Source organism: Equus caballus, chromosome 26 (assembly GCF_041296265.1).
Source record: "Equus caballus isolate H_3958 breed thoroughbred chromosome 26, TB-T2T, whole genome shotgun sequence".
Lineage (NCBI taxonomy): Eukaryota > Metazoa > Chordata > Mammalia > Perissodactyla > Equidae > Equus > Equus caballus.
The window spans coordinates 27,166,257-27,183,546 of NC_091709.1; the positions used below are offsets into that span (position 1 = coordinate 27,166,257).

The following is a 17,290-nucleotide window of genomic DNA, read 5'->3' on the forward strand; positions in this document are numbered from 1 at the left end:
AGAAAACAGTATGACCAAACGTACACCAACAAATTCAACAATTTAGATGAAATAGACAAATGTCCTCAAATACACAATTTACCACACTTGACATTAAATCTTAACATAGAAAAAATATTACATTATCAAAAACTTTTCCAAAAAACTTGCTGGTCCAGATGATAGCAACGGTAAATTCTATTGAAATGTTATAGGAAAATATAACACCATCTTACATAAGCTTTTTCAGAAACTGTTGGATGAAGTATTACAGCCCAACTCCTTTTTCTTCCTTTGGAGGCTAGCATTACCTTAATATCAAGAACTGACTAAACTATTGAAAACAAGGAAGAGAAGGATAAAGAGAGGGTAAAAGGGTGAGAGAAAGAGATTACACATCAGTATGTCTTACAGATGGAAAAATCCTTTCAAAAAAATCAACAAGTTGAAACATTGAACTTAACTATAGATAAAGTGGGTAACACATCAGGACCAAATACTGTTTATTCCAAGAGTGAAAAGTTGGTCTAACATTTGGAAAACGCACAATGTAATTTACCATATTAACAGGAAAAAAGGACATGATCCTTTCAATATATACATAAAAAATTTGAAAAAAATTCAACACATTCATGATAAAAATGTTTAATAAATCAGGAATAGTAGTCTAGTGGTTAAGATTTGGCACTCTTACCACCACAGCCTGGGTTTGTGTTTCAGTCAGGGAACCACACCACCCATCTGTTGGTTGTTGTCATACTGTGATGACTGTGTGTTGCTGTGACACTGAAAGCTATGCCACCAGTATTTCAAATACCAGTAGCATCACCCATGGGAGACAGGTTTCAGTGGAGCTTCTAGGCAAAGACAGACTAGGAAGAAGGAACTGGCCACCCACTTTTGAAAAGATTGGTCATGGAAACCCTATGAATAGCAGTGGAGCCTTGTCTGATACAGTGCCAGAAGGTGAGAGGATGGGGCAAAAAGACTGGGCAGCATTCTACTTTGCCATACACAGAGTCCCTAGGAGTCGAAATTGACTCCGCACGCTAACAAAGTAGGTGAAACTTCCTCAAATTATTCAAGGGCTTCTATGAAACTCTGCACCTGACATTATACTCAATGGTGAAAGACTTCAAATTTTTCTCTTTGAAATCAGGGATAAGGCAAGGATGCCCACCTTCTTCTCTTTTCTTCAGTATTTTACTGAAGGTCCCATCCATTGTACAAAGCAAATAATAAATAAAGGGCCTAAAGAGAAGAAAAAAAGAAGTAAATACTTCTCTAATTGTTTATGATATGATTTTTACAAAAAAATTCCAGAAAGTTGCATGAGAACTACCAGAACTAAGTAATAAATTTAGCAAGGTCATAGAATTCAAGGTTAATATATAAAAATCAATATTTTGCGTGTACTCTGGTTACTATTAGAAAAATTTAAAAATTATTCCATTTATAATTGGGTCAATAGCATAAATACCTGGAGATGAATTTAACAAAAAGATGTCCACAACCTGTGATCTCAGAACCACAAAATATTGAAGTTAAATATAACATGAATAAATGGGAAGATAGGTAACGCTCATGAATTAGAAGACTGTATTTTTGTTAAAACAGCAAATCTTCTCAAATTTACCTATAGATTCAATTCCATACCAATGAAAACTCCAACTGGCTTTTGGTGAATATTAGCAAGTTGACTATAAGCTATAAGCCTAATTGAAGAGTACATAAAATAATCAAAGAAATTAAAACACAAAAAGATTGGAGGACTTGATCTATTTCCAAGATTTACCATAAATTATAATTCTATACTAATCAAAGTGATTTGGTACTGGCAAAAAGATAGACTTGTAAATCAGTGGTAAAGAACAAGAATTCCACATCTGCTCACATATATAGTTAACTGATTTAAAGCAGATTCCAGAGCAATTTCATAGGAAAAATGAAGCCAACAAAGTATGCTGGATCAAGAAAATATCCATTGGAAAAGAAACAAACATCAAATTTCACCTCATACCATAGAGAAAAATTGACTCAAAATGGATCATTGACGTAAATGAAAAACTGAAAACTATAAAATTTTTAGACAGAAGTAGGAGGATATCTTTCATACCTTGAGGTAAATAAAGATTTCTTAGTAAAAAAAATTCATGACTTGTAAAACAGAGCAAAATGAGAAGTTGAATTTCATCACAATTAAAGTTTTTGTTCTTTGAAAGATACATTTAAGAAAATGGAGAAATGCAGACTGAGAAAGTATCATGAATTTGTGTATCAGATAAAGGTTCTGTAACCAGAATATTTTAAAAACACGTGTCAATAATAGAAGAATAACAACAACAAAACCACAATTTCAAAGCAGGTAAAAGATTTGTACAGACACTTCACCAGACATAAGAATAGCAAATAATCACATGAAAACACGCTCAACGTCATTAGCCTTCAGAAAAATGCAAATTAAAGCCACAATGTGATAGCACTACACACCCATTAGAAGAGCTAATATTAAAAAACAAATCGATTATGCCAAGTGTTGGTGAGTTTGTGAAGCAACTTTGATTCTCATGTATTCCTGGAAGGAATATAAAATGGTACAAAGTTTGACAGTTTTGTTTTGCTTTTTTTTGGCCGAGGAAGATTCACCTTGAGCTAGCATCCATTGTCATCCTTCTCTTTTTCTGCTTGAGGAAGATTAGCCCTAAGCTAACATCCGTGCCAGTCCTCCTCTATTTTACTTTTGCATATGGGACACCTCCACAATGTGGCTGGTGAGTGGAATATGTCCGCGCCCATGATCCGAACCCACGAACCCAGGCTACTGAAGCAGAGTGAGCAGAACTTTAACCACTTGGCCATGGGGCTGGGCCCTGAACGGTTTCTTAAATGATCATTGTTTACCTACTATATGACCTGTCAATCCATTCCTACCAGCCCCCTCAAAAAATGAAAACACATATCAACACAAAGCCTCATACACAAATGTTCATGGCAACTTTATATATAGTATCCCCTAAATGGAAACAACTAAAATGTCCATCATTGTGTGAATGCACAAATGGTGGCATAGTCATATAATGGATAACCATTCAGCAATAAAATAGAAGGAAATTTTGACACACGAATCAACAAGGATGGATGTCAAAGTCATTATACTGAGTCAAAAAATCCAGGCAAGAATGCATATATATTGTATTTCCATCCATTGAAATGTTCTTTGCAGCATCATTTAAAATAGCCAGGGTACAGAAAGAGCCTAAGAGTCCGTCAATGGATGAATGGATAAAGAAAATATGGTATATCTATACAATGGAATATTATTCAGCCATAGAAGAATGAAATCTTGCCATTTTTGACAACATGGATGGGCCTTGAGGACATTATGCTAAGTTAAATAAATCAGAGATAGACAAATACCATATCATTTCACTTATATGTGGAGTCCGAATAAAATCCCACAAAACCCAAGCTCATAGATACAGACAACAAATTTGTGTTTACTGGAGGTGGGGATGGAAGGTGGGTGAAATGGGTGAAGGGAATCGAAAGGTAGAAATTTTCAGTTATAAAATAAATAGATCATGGGATATAATGTACAGCATGACAACAACAGTAAATAAAACTGTAGCACATATTTGAAAGTTGCTAAGAATTAGATCTTAAAAGTTTTCATCAAAAGAAAAAAAATTCTATAGCTATGTACGGTGACAGGTAACTACACTTATTGTGATGATCATTTCCCAATATATACAAAATATGGAATCATTATGCTGTCCACCTGAAAGTAATATAATGTATGTCAATTATACTTCAATAAAATGCATATATATTGTATTCAGTTTATACAAAGTTATACAAAATACAAACTACTTAGAAGAAAGCTGGTCAGTCATTGTGTTGCCTGGGGTTGCGCATGGAGGGAGCTTTGCTTTAAAAGGTATACTAAGGCAGTTTTGGTGGTGACAAAAATATTTATCTTGATTGTGGTGATTGTTTCAGGGGTGGAAATATGTATCAAAAGTGATAAATTCTTCACTTTAAACATGTTCAGTTTATTGTAATTCAATTATCTCACAATAAAGTTTAAAAATTGAAAAAACTATTGGCTCCTAGCAGAAAGATGAACAGGAATTTCCTATCTTGGTCAACTCATGCTTAAGTTCAGCCCAGACCCTCATGGCACATAGGGTTAAATTTGATTGATTAATTCTCCCTTTTGGAAAAGGTGATCGCTACCTAAGTTAGTTCAAAATGAAGAAAAAAATGAAAACATAAACAGGTAGGCCTTGATTTAAAGCATAGCACCTTAACGACTAAAGGGGAATTCGGAATTAAATTTCTTTCTTTTATCGTAAAGCTTTATTTCACAAAGCATAAGAGGCTCAGAAAGTGGGAAAATCCTGCAAGCTATGGTTCAGAGAAAACAGAGGCGGTACCAATAACCCAAAAGCCATAAAAGATTGAGGGGTGCATGGGAGTTGACAGAGTGTAAAACAGAGCAGTCCTGAATATAAAATTGTCCTTTCTAGGTTGAATATGTTTCATCTACGGAGAACATTCTTTTACATACATCATTATAAGCATTCCCAGTGTCTTTAATATTACAAAAGTCATCTAGGAAACAAGCAAGGACATCATATACGGGGCTTTGTGGTCTTTTGGGATTAAGGAAGGGTGCTCTTCTTCGGTTTCATTTGTCTACTCTGGGCTTAGTAGTGGACTGAAAATTCTGGTCACAATCAATCTCCAAATATTAGTCGGTGTCAATGTTCAAACATGTGATTTCCAGAGTCTTAAATGCTATTTTGCAATCTCTGTTCTGTCAAGTAAGCCAAAACAAAGGATCATGCAACAAAAAGAGTGAGAAAACTGATCGCTCGCAGAGAATAAAATACCGCCAGTGGGACACTGATATGCAGCCTCTACATCGGAACTCACTATCCCAGATGGTGGTGTTTATCCTCCAACTCTGGATAAGAATGTACACAAGGAGGGGACTGACAATCGAGGCTGCCTGAGTCTGCATTACTTAGCTGTTTGCACCAGGATATTTTTGTCTAGGAAGTCAAGACGGCAAAAGAATAAATAATTTCTCATTTGCTTCCGAAAACTCTTACAAACCAATTTTTCTGGGTAAATGGTTTTCTTATTTGGGCATATGGTTGCCTTATCAGGCCAACAGTGTGCTTACCTTGACAAATAGCTAACCTATGAGAACAATTATCTGCTCATCAAACTTGACTTCAGTAAGTGTTAAGTTTCTATCTACTTTGTTAAACACAAACTTTATAACAGGAAAATGATATTACCCAAAGATATAGAGAGAGAGATATATATATATAAATATATATAATAACCGATAGGCTATATGCGTTAACCAAAGAATGCCATTAAAATCTATTGCTTCCCTTCTCACTCCTTCAATGTCACTGGATGGAAACTCCAGCAGGCCAAAGGCTTTTGATTGATATTAGATGTGAGAATAGACTTACAGTTAAGTTTCACAACACAGTCTCCAAGAAATGAGATTGTTCATCCGATATGTTAATTATACTTCAGTCATTGATCAAAGGGGAGATTTCTCGCTTCACTTCCAGAACCTGGAGGTTTCCACTTGCCCTCCATGCGGGGAATATGGTCCTTCTTCCCTCTTCCTTGCCGTCCTCCCCCTCTACTCACTAAAACTGTTTCATACCTTGCCAGAGTTCAAACATGGTGGTGGTAAGTGGGAGGAGGAAAGCATATAGCCAAGTTCTCATTTTGCCTCTGTCCTTTCTAGTGGGCACTTCAGAGAATCCTCACTCAGAAGCAGTGCCTCTCCTTCATCTGGCTTCTCCTGCTCCCTTTCCAATACGTGATTTTTCTTTTGTCTACCTCGCTTAGACCTGCTTTATGATCCTGCCATCCTAGCCTAGAAGATAGTCTGAGGCAGGCTCCCTTTTAAAATGCATACCATGACTACTCCCTGGGTTTCATGTTTCAGTTGCTATTTACAGTTGTTAGAAAGAAGTGCAGTGATTTACAAAGTAAGCAACAACCCCCTGGAAGCCCACATTCTTTCTCTCCTCTCTTCTCTACCCAAAGTGCTGCCAATGACAGGTAGCCACAGATTGGTATCTCTAGATTCCTCAGGCAAGTGTCCAAAATCATTCCTGGGTCAGCCCAGAACTGCAGGGCACCACGTTGCGGTTCTCTGAGTGATCTCCCTGCAGGGCTTCTCATCAAGTTTAGGGTCACAAGTCACCTTCATCCTTCATTTCTTGGGGGTGACAGTTGATTTGGAATTTGGAGGTACGTTCAGAGCATGGCAATAATTTTCCTCAAGGACATATCTTCAGAAACACACAGTTTTAAAAACCCCTCTTGACTTTTTATATCCTTGATTTAAGTGAGGTTTTTCAAAAGTGTTGGAAAGTGGAATGCTTAACTGTTTCCTTGGAAATGTGCATTTTGGCCAGTCTCCCAACTCACTTTGGAATCTGCTACCTATGCTATCTCAGACATTCACAGGAAATTTCCAAATTAACATCTCGTCACAATGTTTCAAAGTTATACTCCAGAGAGACAGAGAGAGATGGAGCTTAGTGTCATTCGTAAAAAAAAAATTAAATGAAAGTCGAAAATTTTTTTCCTCTACCCATTATCATTATATTTAGTGGGAGAAAAACAGATTACTGATAGAAAAAGAGCAATCAATGTTAATTGTTGTATTGTGTAGAAATAGGGAAAGATTTTACGTTTTTGAAATATATTTTTTATTTTTCATATTATTTATAATAATTACGTACTGCACTCACAATCAGGAAGCAAAGTAGTTTTTCTTTTTTTCTTATAGAAAAGAAACTTGAGAGTAAGAGAGAAGCGTTCTGAATAAACAGTTTCAGGGCTTCTACCTTTATTTTTTCTATTTCCTCCTAGGTTATCACCTCAATTCTCACAAATCCTGCCAACCAAAGACTAGGGTGCATGCATATGTCATACAAGAAATTGCAACATTGTTAAGTCTCTTTTGAAGTATGTTGACCCGAATCTAAAGTTAGAAATGCATATTTTGGTGTCACACTACCTTCTCTTTGGTCCTGTCACTAAAGTTTTAATGCCCTCAGACGACAGCAGAAAGTTTTTTTTCCTTTTTAACCTCGTTTTCACTCTCTGAAAGTCTAAATATGCCTAACTAACTACATTGGCTAAGGTTGGCATTTGAAAATGCCAGCATATCTTCACAGTGTAAAGGATCTTTCACAGTTTAAGAAAACCCACACCCAGGGTAGGTTTGTTTGTGTCAATTAGTCAGCTTAGATATCCCACAAAACACAGGATCTTTTCAAGGCAGCACACATCTAGTTAAGACTCATTCACTGGGACAGGAAAATATCAGACTTCTTATTTCCTTCTGTGAATATAAATATATATTTAAAATACGGTAGATAAACATCTTCAAAGACATTTCTTTTAAAAATGAAATGTTAGCATTATTTTACTGATGTCTGTGACTGAAAACCACCTTGAAATATTTAATGACTAAACATCTGCTAATTTCTCATCAGAAAAACTCCTGCTGAGAATGAGGTGGAAATTCAGCATAATTTAGATGATGCAACACTGAGCAATCAGTATGAAAACAGCTTGCAAACTTATGACAGTGGCTTGAATTTTACTGATAAAAAAATGAAAAAAAGCTATAATTTTCCTATTTTATCATTTCCCCTTGCAAATAAAATTGTATTTTTTAATTGAGCCTCTAAGCAGACTTCTGAACTTGTTCCAAATGACAGCTGCAATGTTAAGATGTCAAAGAAAATGTATCACTAATCCCACCAATTTTTAGATTTCCTTCATATATCTATACATTAAAAAAAATAAACAAATATTTACTTGTTATTGGTGCATTGGTCTTATCTTCTTTACTTCACTCTCTCTTTGGTGATATTCAAATATGTTTCACATTCAGATTTCCCATACTACTTTGTATTTAATATATATATATATATATATATATATATATACATATTTTTAAAATTTCAATTGTGGTGTTGAATTTCATGTAAATTCATTGATTAGTAAGTAGTAAGCAGCATGATAAGACAGAGATAATCCTGTGTAAGTTGACGTTACACATGCAGCTTTGGGTTTTTTTAGTTGTCCACTTTGAAAAGCAGAATCTTAAAACCAATATTTAGAGTTGGCTAAGAAATGTATCCTTAAGAATAATTGAATTTTACATTTTGGTCATGTTTTACTCTCAGACTTCATTAAGATACAATATTTGTTAATAATGTAAAACAATTCTATGTTGTCAATTTACTTTTGGAATAAGAACAGTTGAATATGTAGTTATAGAAACCTGGGCTTAGCAAACTTTTTCTGTAGAAGGCCAGGCAGTAAATGTTTTAGGCTTTGTGGTCATATAGTCTCTGTTGCATCCATTTGATTATGCCATTTCAGCATGAAAACATGCATAGACAATGCATCAATCAATCAATCAATCAATAAGCATAGTTGTCTTCCAATAAAACTTTATTTCAACAACAGGTAGATGGTTTGACTTGGCCCACGGGTTATAGGGCTAACTCCTTAATCTAACACATTGCTATAGAAAGAGATAAGTTCTATTATTCAAAATATTTCTAATGTTAATACTCCATTTCCTTTACACTATTAATTGGTAAAAATTTTTAGTTGAAAGGAGAGTCTTTTCTGGTCTTTTTTGAATTCTTCTTTTGTTGTCTATTCCTATTTTTTAATGTTCATTTTTATGATCATATAGAGTTCCTCACGGGGATGTATTTGTCTTTATAATCTCTTTTGAAAATACTTCAATATTTTCTTGAGTTCAGTTTCTCAACTGTATCAATGAAATATCAGTGGTGTGTGTAGGATGGGATCTTCCTCACAATATTCTCTATGGAGTTCTTTCGAATGATTTGCTTCCTTGGAAAGTCTAAATAATTCCATGGTTATGTTGCTTTTTTTCTCCCTAAACTATGAATTCCCCTATTTTGAATTATTTTTCTATCTAGTTGGCTCAGGTGTTTGACAATTAACAAAGACACACAGGAAAGGGTTGAGGGGAGAAGAAAGAACAGGCAGAGGAAAAGTGGGTGGGCATATGAAGGAAGAAAAAAGATGTTATTTTGTTGCTTGGGAGAAAGAGTGGCTTCCTAAATGAAAATTGAAATGAAAAAATTCACTACTTATGGTTTTACTGAGAGTTTTCATAAGACTCAAAGTATGTCTAGCAGTAACACATTAAATGGACACTTGTTATAGCTGATTACGCTATTCCCAGTTACCGACGCCCTTCGTCTAATTACATTTCTCCCCTAAATTCCATGTGACCTTCATGGATTCTTTATGGCAGGAACTTCTCCACCTCTCTCATTGACATCAACTTTGACCTAATGGCTTGCTTTGGACAACGAAATGTAAAAACAATGGATGTGTATTGCTCTGAAAGAAACCTTAAAATCCTTTTGATGGTTGTACCATTGCTTTCTCCAATCCACCACACTAACAGCATGGCGTAGCTTTGGACTCTTCTTTCAGATTGGATTCTTAAATGAAGAAGATACGTGCAGCAGAACTGAGCAGCACAGCACAGAGCCAAAGCCAATTTGCAGTTGAAATGTAGCATAGGTGAGAAATAAGCCACTTGTTGAAAGAGATTTTGGGTTATTTGTTACTATAGCATAATCTAGTAAGAGCTTAAAAGTATGAAAATTGTCTAAGGAGTGGCCTGATACAGTCACTAAAACCTAATACAAGTGGCATTGGCTTCAGCACCAGACAGGAGATAGCAAGAAAATTGTTCCTGGAGATTGGACATAGAGAGTCATGTTCTGCCCAAGCCCAAAGCAACTGTTAAAATTTGTATGATAACCAGAGAGTTATGTATTATAACAATTAAGCCTATAATTTATTAAAGATGTCTGAGAAAACTGTTTCAAGCATGGCTTAGTGTTTACAGGCTAGGTTCATTAAGAACCTAAAAGAAAAAATTTAGTTCAAATAAGATTCAGTAGCTAACAAGAGAGTCAGCCTGTCCTTTGTAGCTTTGAAGTATGCATTAATTTCTCCTCCTCACTTCCTTTCCTACCAAGTTCTTTCTGAAGAAGGACCCAAAGTCTCACACTGACCTAGTTAAGAGAATGAGCTATTAATCAACGTTGCCTCTGTTCCTTTATTTTTCTTAAGAGAACAGATTTATTAATGTCAGATATTGTACTTTACTGGTCAGTTCATGGAGATGAGTGTGTTTAGCTCTGGTTTATGACATATTTAAAAAAATTTGATTTATGTGTAATTAACATGACTAATACAACTTTTCTGTCTTGAATCATAAAGGGAAAAGAGTTAGCATTCTCTACAAAAATAAAACTAGGCTCCAATCTATTTTATTTTTTCATAATCACCTCCATTTTGGATAATCATGATAAAACTTAGAGAAATTTCCTTTCCAGATAATTTGTTTAGTATCAACACATTATGAGCTTATTTTATCTCAAGCCATAGACCAATGTTAACATTATAAAAGGAAGTATGTTTTTTAAGTGAAGGTAAGTAATATTCCTTTTATATGCAAGCAATCCAAATCTGAGTAATATTGCCCTATAAATATTTTTCTTATTTGGAATGTAACCTGTAACATTTTTTATCAAGTATTCAGAATAATTCAATTGCTATAATTATTCTTACTGTAGCAAACCTAACTTCCATTTCCTTATTTTTTGGAATTTCAGTATAAACAAATAAAATTCTCAAATAAATTCCATTTTGATTTGAATACATGTGTAACATAAATTAGCATGCATCATTTTTTTCTCTTTATATATACATATCCATAAACATTTTATGATAAGCTAACATTCTTTTTACTGAATTTATGAAATCAAGACATTTTAAGACTTTTGAAACATTTTTATCGATTAAAAAATGTGATATCATTGAATCAGAAGACAAAATGTAATTAAGTATTTGAGTCCCAGTATATATATGTTTCATTCTATTGACATTTTCCCTATCAAAAGTCAATGTATTTAAAAATAAAGGAAAATATTTAAATTCATGGTATTTATTTTTCCTTATCCTAAATTATATTTAAAAATATGTGATGTCATGATATAATAATAAATTGATAAAAGTGCATGTATCCTTCAACATGGAAAGTGTTGTAGTTGTTAATTCATGAACTCTGGTTTTCAAATGCCTGGGTCCCATTCATGTGTTAATATGTATCAACCAACAAAATTGTCAACTTTGCTAATCCTTTTAATATTTAATTTTCTTATCAATATAATGAGCCGAGTAAGGTACAGAATTCAAAAGATTTTTGTAACAATCAGATGAGATATTACTTGGAAGACACAACAATAGTAGCACACTCCCTAGGTTAAATTTAAACTACCTAATTTCATCAATATTCTTTATTTTTAATTATTTTTATTTAATTATTATTATTTTTTAAAGATTTTATTTTTTTCCTTTTTCTCCCCAAAGCCCCCCAGTACATAGTTGTATATTCTTCATTGTGGGTCCTTCTAGTTGTGGCATGTGGGACGCTGCCTCAGCGTGGTTTGATGAGCAGTGCCATGTCCGCGCCCAAGATTTGAACCAATGAAACACTGGGCCATCTGCAGCGGAGTGCGCAAATTTTACCACTCGACCACGGGGCCAGCCCTTATTTAATTATTTTTTAATTATTCTTTCTTATAAAAAATTCCTGCTTCATAAACCTAGGTAAAGACTTTTATTACATAATATTTGATATTTTTTGTGTTCCAATATTGAAAAAGAGTAAAACAAGTCACATTCAGAAATTTGAATAGAACTGCTTAACACCAATATTTATGTCAAAAGTTTATATTGCTTAAGTGATGACAATACAGATAGAAAAATAGATAACAATACAAATAGAGTAATAAGCTACTACATAGTTCATTGGAAATGTGCATTTATCAAATATTTTCATCCTGAATTTTTATTACCACCAATAAAAGTACAAATGTGTTTATTTTGAAATCTACAATTCAAATTACACTTTAGCACATAAATAATAATAGAATTACTGCACATGCACTATTGAACTAAAACTGCCAATTTTAAATTCTACTTCATCAAACTACTGAAATACAATATAGTATTTAACCTCTTCTCACATTCAAATGAAATACACTAGTATAATATATCCTAGAAACCTACTCTAATTTGTGGATGACATGCAGTGTGATAAATCTAATTTATTGATGTAATTGTATCAAAATACAAATTTTACACTACTTATTTATAAAAAAATCTCATAGCAGATCCTATTAAACCGATTAAATGACTCAAGTTATTCATGAGAAAGAGTCAATAGCCTCGATGTATTGTACCAAAAAGCTAAAAAGAGTAAAAACTTTAAAAAAGGCATTTATTTCAAGGAGTTATAGAAATAATTTAATAGTAAGGGATAATAATAAATTATATAATAATAAGGAAAACAGAATGAGCCCTTAAAAGTGAAGGAGTGAAACAGAAATTAATGGATTAGATAAGAGGAAAATTGTAGATTTAATAATAAATAAATACAAGAATCTATTCTTTTAGAAGAGAAATGATAAGGGTAACCCATGACTTTGACCAATCAACATTAAAATTTAAGTAAGATCAATAAGCTACAAAGGAAAATTACTTTAAGTATTTGAAGTAATTTTGAAAACTACATGAAATGAAAAATTTGCTAGAAGAAAATATAAATTAAAAAAACTTACCTTTAATGAAAATTTTAAGTCTAAGACAAATTATGTTTTAGAAAGAGAAAGAGAAGCTTTACTACTAATGTATTTTGTGGTAATACACAAACAGTGAATTTCAGTGGCTTAAACGATAGTTAGTTTCTCTGTTACATGTTCACGATGAGTAGTCTGAGAGTTCTGTTATGCCTTGTCCTCACTCAGGACCCAGATACCAGAGCAGACACCACCTGGAGTACTGTTGATCCCTTTGAGTGAAGGAAAGACAAAGTGATGAGTTGCACACTGGTTCCTCAAATTTGCCTGTTTTATCACTTTCGTTACATTCCTTTGGTCAAAACAAGTTACATGGCCACATCTAACTTTAAGATGGTGGGGAAGTACAAGTGAAAATATTCCGTGGTTAGTTCTAATGGTTGATATAATTTTCCCTTCCAATCACCAAGTATTTTCTGTGCTCTCCTTCCTATGTGCATGTGGTAGTTAATGTTATGTGGCAACCTGACTGGACCATGGGGTGCCCAGATGGTTGGTCAAACATTATTTTGGGTGTGTCTGTGAGAAAGTTTTTTCAGATGCAATTAACAGTTGAAGTGATAGACCAGTAAAGCAGATTGCACTGCCCCTTTGTAGGTTAGGTTCATCCAGTCAGTTGAAGGATGAAATAGAACAAAAAGGCTGACCCTGCCTAAAGTAGGAGGGGATTCCTTCTGCCTACTTCGTTGAGCTGGGACATAAGAGTTTTCCTGCCTTCCCACTGGAACTGAAATATCTGCTCTTCTTGAGTCTCCATCCTGCTGGCTTTCAGAGTTGAATTTAAGCCATCAAGTCTCCTGGTTATTAGGCCTTAAGAGTCAAACTGAGACTACACCATCAACTCTGTTGGTTCTCATACCTCAGCCTTGGACTGAACTGCAGCATCAGCTCTCCTGTGTCTCCAGATGGCCAATTCACCCTGCTGATCTTGGGACTCCTCAAGCTCCATGATTGTGTGAGTCAATTCCTTGTAATACATCTCTTTCTGTATATATGTATATATCCTGTTGGTTCTGTTTCTCTGATGAATCTAACTAATACACTGCACAATACCTTCTCTCTCACCTCAAAGGAGACAATTTGAAGCCCTACTCATTTTCCGCAACCACATCAAAATCCAGGATCTTTGGCTAATGCACAGTGATCTCTCCATCAGGTCCATCAAATATTTAGGAAAGTTGCCTCCTCCCCTCTTGCAATATACAAAGTTTACCCACAATAAACACATTTGTTTCCAGTAGGGTAGATTGGAAATGCAGGAGTGATTAATCCATATAAATCTTTGTAGGTACTTTGAAGACTCTTCTATATGGGAGGAGAGAATGTTCCTTGATTAGGTTGTGAATCAACTCCCCAGTTCATGTTCCCCATGGTCTTGTTCTGACCTCTTAGACCTGCATTCTTTTTTACTTCCCTGGACGCATCTGAGACAACCATGCTTTCTTCCTTCAGATTAAGTGACTCTCCTTCTTTTATAACTGGGAAGTTTTCTCAGTCTCTTTCCTGCCTATATATGTTTGCTGACCATAGGACATTTTAGTCTTGTAAAGTCACAGAGATCCTTTTGAAAGCATACAACTCTCCAAAACATAACTTTTTATCTATATAATTTCACTCAGCTCTATTTGTAATAGTCACACCTATGCTTCTTTGCTGGATGAACTTTTATTTCTGCTGTGTTTTCTTGGTTTCATTCCCACAGTGCGATTCTTTTTCTTTCCCACATTAAGGTGGCAAATTAGACTCTATCAAGTCTCTGTAGGAGAGCCATGCCACTGGGCTTTTCCCTAAACTATTAAACACAATTGCAGTAATTTTCTGGAGCCCTTACCCTAAATTAAACTTGTATTCTGAGACAACTTAATTCATTCAGAGATTTTAAAAATAGATATGCCAACCATAAAATTGCTCTGTTCTTTCCAAAGAGACTGAGAATCAATCAGTCTTTGTCACTCAAGCATTTTCAAGTTTATATTTTGATATTTGAAGATAAGAGTCTGGTGCCTCTTCCAGTCCTACAACTAACTGAAATCTCGTAGTGCCTTTATTCACTTTCGTGTATGCTTGCAGACCGGCCAATTCTCTTCTGAATTTCTCTCCTCCTTGTGATATCTTTTCTTACAGTACTTTTTCAAACATAGCTAACTGGAATCTGCGTGTTTTAAATACTTTTAGGCAACATATCAAATTCTCTATTATATAATAGAATTCAGTAGAAATTATGATAAACATTACTTAATCAAGTATAGTTGGTTTTATCCCTTATCCTCCATATTTCCTTTCATTCTTACATCCTTTGCCAAAAACAACATTAAGATTTTTCTGGTACTGACTTGTATGGACACTTTTATTTTTTCACTCATCAAAATAGCAAGTAAATATGATTGAAATATTTATCATTAAAATGAAGATTACAAAAACAATTTAGGGGAAGAAAAATAATTGTATCCATACCTAGGATGAGATCTTTACAGCAATTAACCACTTATTTTATCTCCCAACTTCCTAGTAGTCATGGCCAAAGTTAAAAGCAATGTTATATAGTTATGTTAAAAGGAAGCCCACAATTTTACTTGGGGAGACATTTTCATGGCACTAAATTCCTGGACAATGGTTTTCTATTCTACAGCATAAAGGAAACAGTAAGCCATAGAGTAGGTACAATGAAACTAATAGTTTGTAGGTGGTCATGAAATATTCTTCAAATAATCCTTCCTTATGTCAAAATTTAATTTAAACAAATAATAAGTACACACTTTATATAAATAAAGTTCTTACTATGTGCCAGATCTTAGACTTTGTCACTGAACTCATGCAGTTTAATTGGGCAGATACATAGTAAGTAAATTAAAAATTACAATTAATATTAGAACTCTAAAGGAAAGAAATTTGTTTTTTATGAGAATTTATAATACTGTGATTGACCTATACAGGGAGTAAGGAAGGGTTCTGTGTAGAAGTAATTCTTCAGTTTGATGTGAATGATCTTTATCACTGGGACGGATAAAATAAAGCCCCAAAGATCACATGTCCCGAATTAATTAACAGAGTTAGAAATATTGAATGTTATACTATAAATATATATTCATGTGCTACTCAATGGCTAACTAGAATAAGCTTTCTTTCTTTTGATCTTTGAATTTTCACAATTAATTTGAGAGTACGCACTTGCCCCTTTGTCATTCATATATTTTGACAACTTGCTTTAATTTCAAAAAATTATGTTGTCAGTAATCTAAATTTTACTGACATATCGAAATTATGATTAATAAAATACATCATTTTAAGGAGAGAAAAGTTGTACCACACACTTTTATTTTGACCTCAGCATGCAAAAATATTAAATTATTTACTATTCAATCATATCTTACTATGTATAAATGAACCTTAGATAATATGCTATTTACATCTTAAAATAATTAATATTAGAAGACATAAGCCTGATAGGCTCAAACCCTTACAATGTTCATAATGAATTTTTTTCAAATATGTCTTCTTGCAAACATAAAACATTAACTTGAGCCAATCACATATATTGCCATGAAACACTAATATGTAGAAACAGCCATATTTATTTAATGGAATTTTGTGCTTGACACTGTGAGTGGAAACAACAGAAAAAGTAAATCAGAAGCAATACAGGAATATATCAAGTTCGAGAGTTGAAGAGAAATATATATTTATAAATGTATGTGTGTGTAGTTTTATATATATTTAAATATATACAGTAATATATTTTTATATAATTATATAATCTTGATCACATATGTTTGTATTTTAAAATATTTCAGCAGTTTAGTCTTTGGGAAGGAGATTTCTAAAGCTTTTTTCAAAGTAGTACTTGATAATAAAACAAGGATGATGTTTGCTTTTTTGTAACTGCTGAAAGCAATTGTAGAGTCAGAGACGATGTAGTTTAAAACCTGTAATTATGGGACTTCTCGGCGGAGCAAAATGGCGGGGTGAGCTGACCTGGGATTCTCTCCCCTCCAAAATACAACAAAAGATTGGAAGAACTGAATTTCAGAGAATAAACATAATGCCAGCTCGTTAGAGACCTACAACACCAAGAAGTCAGAGATCATACACCTTGCTTACACCCTCGGAGGTGCTGGAACGGTAGGAGAGAACATCGCTCCCTCCCCTAGAGTCTGCGATCGCTGTGGCGCATGTCGGGAAGGAGTGGGGGAGGGGCCGCACGACCGGGGGATCATCCAGGACTCCTGCCTCTGATTCAGTGGAGACCCGCTGATGGGGGGAAAGCTTCCGTCTGCGGGGACCCTATAAATCAAGGGCCTTGGGAGACCAGAGAACAGAACTGATCTGAACCCAGACCGGCGCGTGTAACAGCCCCTCCCCCCTAACAAAGCCAGTGAGCGCAGCCATCTTGCCCCAAGGCGGAGAGCTAACACGCCGCTCTCGACCCCCATCTAGTGGTGACAGGCTGTAACTGCAACTGAATTCTACCACCATGAGAAAAAACCGCTCCTCTACCATCCAGCAATTTATAAAAGCCCCAGACCAGAAGGAAAACAATAAAAACA

At 34.5% G+C, this 17,290-nt stretch overlaps 1 pseudogene; it reads left to right on the plus strand.

Annotated features, from left to right (window-relative positions):
* Nucleotides 1-743: 743 nt before the first annotated feature.
* LOC100067074 (protein downstream neighbor of Son-like) overlaps nucleotides 744-17,290 on the plus strand; it is a 116,417-nt pseudogene continuing 99,870 nt past the window's right edge.